The 5,684-nt window shown below is 37.1% G+C and overlaps 1 pseudogene; it reads right to left on the bottom strand.

The window, feature by feature from the left end:
• Positions 1-559: 559 nt before the first annotated feature.
• On the bottom strand, positions 560-2,189 carry LOC114626237 (annotated as a pseudogene).
• Between the last annotated feature and the right edge of the window lie 3,495 nt (positions 2,190-5,684).

The raw sequence follows: 5,684 nt of genomic DNA on the forward strand, positions 1-5,684 counted from the left end.
TAATTTTGGCCACCCTTGCAACAACAGGCATGAAGTTAGGTGGCTTACCCATGAAGTGAAAGTCAGAGGGAAAAATCAGTTTCCACTCTTGAGTTCTGTATCTCCAAAATTAGGACTATGCGCTTTTTCTTTTAGCTAGAATATCAGCGTAAGGGAGGTGGGGGGACCCCTGAAATGGGTTAAGAGATAAGATACATTCATTTAAAAAGGGGTATGTTTCATCTGCTCTAAGAGCAAATGATAAGATAAAGGCATACAGACCCCAGAGAAATCCCCAGTTCCCACACCTCAGAAACGCATTGTCTGGACTAGATACAGATCCTAAGTTCTTTGCTCTAGCCACCTCCTATTTCTTTGGTATTGTCAGAAAACAAGGTTCAGTTCCTGGGTATTGGGAAAAAGGGAGAAGGGGTCATGGACTTCCTATAAGTACTGAGTGAACAATTTAAAATGTTTCCCTTTTTAAAGTATTTTAAAATAAATCAAATTCCATCCACACATGTACACTGCCCTTTTGACTACCTGATATTGATTTGAGAAAGAAAGAAAAGGGGTGTCATCAATGGAAGGGCCGCCTCACTTTCTTCTGCCGTTTAGGTACTGAACTGTTGAGCCTATAAGTCAATGTGGTCTCAGGTCCAGGATGAGGTGGACCAAAGAAGTTCCCATTGGACATCGGCCCTGGAGGTACTTGAAAGATCCAGCTCAAAAAATCTTGAAGGTCTGCAAGAGGGGACTCTGGAGTGGCCCTCTGCTGGCCACTGGCACCAGGTACCCAAGAACCAAATGAGATGTGGTAAGGAACTCTGTGGGTATCTGGGCAGATGCCCGCACGCTGGCATCCAGCCCACTGTGTGATGTTATACACCTTTCCATCCATTATTGCAAAGTAGGTAATCTTGAGGCCCAACATGCTTGACTCTGCCCAGAAGTCTCCTTACTCAGCACGATGCAGCCTGTTATATTCAGCACAGTATCTGGCACTCTTGGGTTCCTGGTCCATTCAAACTTCCTATGCTTTCCTTGGCATCTGCTGCACATCATAGTATTCATTGCCTCCTTGAGGTCATCTTTAGCTTCAACAGAAACTCATTCACTGACTGGCTGAGCTCATTCTCTGACATTCGTTTCATCTCATATTCCTTCCTCCTCTCTGGGTTGCTCACAATGTCCCAAGCAACCCCCCAAAACTTTGAAGGCCTCCTCAGCCAGAGGATGTTGATTTTTATCAGGATGGATCATTACTGCTAACTGCCTATAAGCCTTCTTTAGTTCAGTAGCAGATCCTGTAACTTCAACCCTCAGCACATGAAAAAGGTTTAGTTCATCCCCAGGAACCCCAGGTCAAGAGTCGGGACACTTCCTCTTCAGACTGGTAATATCGCCCACTAGGTACAGGTGCATTGCCCTGTTTCTTAGTCCTCTGATTGACCCAGGGCAGCTCCAGCCAGCCCCACTGAATTAACCTTACTGGCAGGTGCCATGGCCTGCTATCTTTCAGCAGAGTCAAGCAATGATGCAAGGCTGGAGAATCCAGCCAGGAGAACAGTCAAGCAGTCTTATCTCTTCAGCCTAACCAGTTGCCTAGTCCCACCAAAAACCTCCAGCCCAACTGTAGACATCCCAAAAAGAGGGCTAGAGCTAGGAGGAGGAAAGCTCCCACTACCCTAAGAGTACGGGTGATCAGCCTTGCTGCACAGAAGAAACTCTGATATAGAAACAGGAACGTCACGCAGGGCCAGTCTCCCAGTCTCCTGGCCCAGACCCCCACCCAGACTCGAAAAAGGTCCAAGTGACTGCTTTTCAGCTTTCTGCATGCATAAATGAGATGGGCACAAGTTTCCACATACTCTCCCACAAATACCAGAAGTTCAATCAGCCACCAGAAGCCTGCCTGTACAAGTTGACATAGATCTTCTACTCCCCAAAGTCCCAGACCTCTGTGCTTATCTGTCTGACTTCATTTTCTGGCCAGCCGATGATGACCTGGGGCCTTGGGTTCTTTGCGTTCACTATCCCAAACATCCTCCTTGGTCCTGAGAATGAAAGTATTTCAGGGTATTCAGAGGACCCTGATATACTGAGGGAAGGACCACCACTGTGGTGGGCTCCACACAGCCTCTCTCTCCCTGGTGCTTCTGGGCCATGAATGACCCTGAGGCTTCTTGAGGATTTTACGTCACTGCCATCATTGCCTGAGAATCTACCAAACTGGGTCATGTAGGTAAATTTCAATAGAATATACTAACAATGAAAATCATGTTAATATTTAGTTGAAACTGATTATTTTGTATGAGATTGACTTTGGGTTTAGAATTACAAAATATTTCTTGTACTTATTTTAATAAAATATTATGGAAGATGATAGATGTAAACAGACAAAAACAAGTTCGTTTGTATATGTTTAGCATTCTTTTTTCTCTTTTGGTGTAGTTAGTTGGTTCTTCCACCTAGAATTAAAATTCAGGTGAATATTGAATCATGTTATGTATTTTTTTCTCTTAAGACACCTTTTATATTTAGAAGTTCGTATTTGTTTTATTCTGCCACTGTTATTTTACTTTTGTTCTATTCCCTATAGAAATCACAAATATTATTTCAAGATTCACTTAAACATTTTATATTTACATACTGTTTTCTAATTGGCTGCAAAGTTTCCTACTTTAATATTTACATCTTTATTTCTTTTAGAATTGTTCTAAGGATTGATTAAATGTAAAGATTGAAAGAAAAATAGTTGGAGGCTAAAATTAAAGTCATGTATTATATATTTAATTAATAATCTGGCTCAATAGAACTTGACAGAGAGGTGTCATGATATGTAACTCATTTCCTTCATGTGGTTCCTTTATATTTTAGATATAATGTAACAGAGATTGTTGGAAAATGCAGAAAAGTTAAATCTCCCTGAAAAAATCAAACCATATTGACAAAGTGTTGTGTCACTGGAAGCAGACATCCAGACTCCCTGATGTTTTAATTTTTTATTTAATTTTTTGATAATGTAGTACAGTTGCATCTCTTTCTCAGAGAGGAAAGAGAATAAAATGACAAGGTAAAAGATTAGGGGTTTGTATCTGCTTACCAGATTTTAAAAATATTTTCTCTATTTTTAATATTTCTAATCTAGAAGTATCCCTGGATAGTAAGAGAGATGTGATTGGGTTATTATCTGTCAAAGATAAAATACAGTAACTCAGACAAAATTAAATCAAAGAGAATTGTAAAGCCTAAAATGATATCATTTTCCCCACATTCTCATAACCAAGTTCACATTTACCTAGGGTATATAAATATGCAGTTAGATATTCATTCTTTTCTTATTTCCTGTACTCTGATAAATGGCTCTATGACATAATGCAATGAAAGCACATTTACTTTATGAACATTTATAGGTTTTAAAATGAAACAAATAGAATTATTGTTTTATTTTAAAAGCATGTACTTAGTCTTTTTATTTTTAATACATTCATTGTATACATTGTTAGTCTTTAAAGATAAAATTTATTCAAAATATATCAGGTATTGTGACCATACTCATACCATACCCTCTGCTTTCTTCCTCTTCCCATACTGTATTCCACTGTTCTAGTTTGTTCTCATAACCTTACTTTCACTTTATAGTTAATGTTATTTATATAAAAGTCATGGTTTAAAAATGCAATATAAATCTTATAATTGACCAATTAAAAAATAAGGGACAGTGGATGGCTTAGCAGATAAAGACACTTCATGTCTGGTTACACAAATTGACTCTGATTTCCAGGACCCACCTAAGCAAGGAGACAGGATAATTCTGAAAATACACTGACATTAATTTGTGCCTTTATATATACTACTTCCACATATAAGAGAAATGAAAGCAATAGAATTAAAGACTGGCTGGTCAAATGGCTCAGTGGGTAAAGTGCTTGCCACCTTGACCTTGATTTAATCCCTGAAATCCATATGGTGAAAGAACCAATGGCTTCAAAGTTATCCTCTTGTGTGTCTACTGATATATACACATATACACAATATAATAAATAAATAAACATAATTTGAAAATATGGCCATGTTTAACACTTATCCACTTTCAATGATTTAAAGTATTTTAATCTCTTCATTTTATTAAATACATTCTTAAAATGGAACATTATATGTTTATGCTGTTTCATAATGGTTAATCAAAATAGCTCTATTAGCATTAGTATCATATCTACAAAATGATGAGAGGCAGATGGGAGATAAAAAATTATAATAGCCAATAGTTAAATGTCCATACATTTAACACAAAAGCTTATGGTCAATTTTTTCTGCCTATGAGAATTGTGATCAATGTCATTCAATGCCTATGGTGGACTATGTGTTGTATGCTGGATATCCAAACAGGCTTGTTTTGCAGAAAAAAAAAACAAACAAGTAATTAGACTCCAAATCCTTATTGAGCAGCTGATAAAAATTAAGTTACTTTTCCTGAATTTGAAAGCCTACTTTTATTTTTTTTCTACAGTCTTTTGTCCTAATCAATTGTAAACACTATTGTGTAAAATCAGCTTTCTTTGGGTGCCATTGCATATTCTAGTGAAAGATTCTATTTTACTCTACTAAAATGTCTGAGTAAAGCAGATATATTTACATCTGGCGGATATAACAGCTTCTAACTTTTAAGGTGTTTGTTTAAACCACCAAAACACAGACTATATATACGTTTATAGTAGGGTGTAAAAAAACAGAAGCACAGGAAGGAATCTTATCTTTTTTGAACTATAGAAAAATGTTGCAGCATTCATTATCAGATACCATGAAAGATTATATAATCCATGTAGCGCTCCTCACTGGAAAAATAATGTTGCAGGAAAACATCAGAAGCAACACATGACAGGGTGCTTATATTTTATGTAGCTGGAGTATAAATTTGATATCTCTACCTACTTGCAGTTTTTTTTTATTAAGTTACTATGAGTACCTCAATTCCTAGGGCTTCTAGACATCTGTTATGATGTTAAGCCTACTTTTGGCTTTTTGGAATTTTGGTTTCTAAACTAAATTTCTTGTTGAAAAATTCTCACAGTTTACTCTGATCTGAGTTGGTTTGGGTAGATATAAAAGCAGAATCAGAATAGAAGGACTTATTTAGGTCCTTAAAATTTCTTGTTCTCCCTAGCTTAGTCCTTTCAGACTCATTTTCAGGAGGGAAAGGTTTCATTCTGTATCCCTGATATACCCAGGAACTCACTGTTTTCTAGACAGGCATCATACTCAATTCTGTCTTAGACACCTAAGTACCAGGATGATAGATGTCAGACTCCACTCCTGGATTCAATTTCCTTTTATTGAAAAGTGGGTTAGTGTGGAAAATCTCAGCTTATTTACATTTGGTCATAGAAGTACACCCGTGTGTAACTGCATGTACTGGTATGGCTTCCAATTTGGGTTCTAAAAATACAGCTGCTATGAGCATTCATGTACAAATATATGTGCGGACATGAGTTTTCATTTCTCTGGGTAAAGGCGCAACACAGCAGTTGCTTGGTCATATGGTTAGTTGTAAAGAATCTGACAAACTGTTATCAGAATGGCTGAACTATTTTTTATCTGCACTGTAAATATATGACTAAAGCCATTTCTCCACAGTTAAAAAAAGAAAGAAAGAAAGAAAGAAAGAAAGAAAGAAAGAAAGAAAGAAAGAAAGAAAGAAAGAA

The sequence above is a fragment of the Grammomys surdaster genome, unplaced genomic scaffold (genome assembly GCF_004785775.1).
Source record: "Grammomys surdaster isolate TR1022 unplaced genomic scaffold, NIH_TR_1.0 61, whole genome shotgun sequence".
Classification (NCBI taxonomy): domain Eukaryota; kingdom Metazoa; phylum Chordata; class Mammalia; order Rodentia; family Muridae; genus Grammomys; species Grammomys surdaster.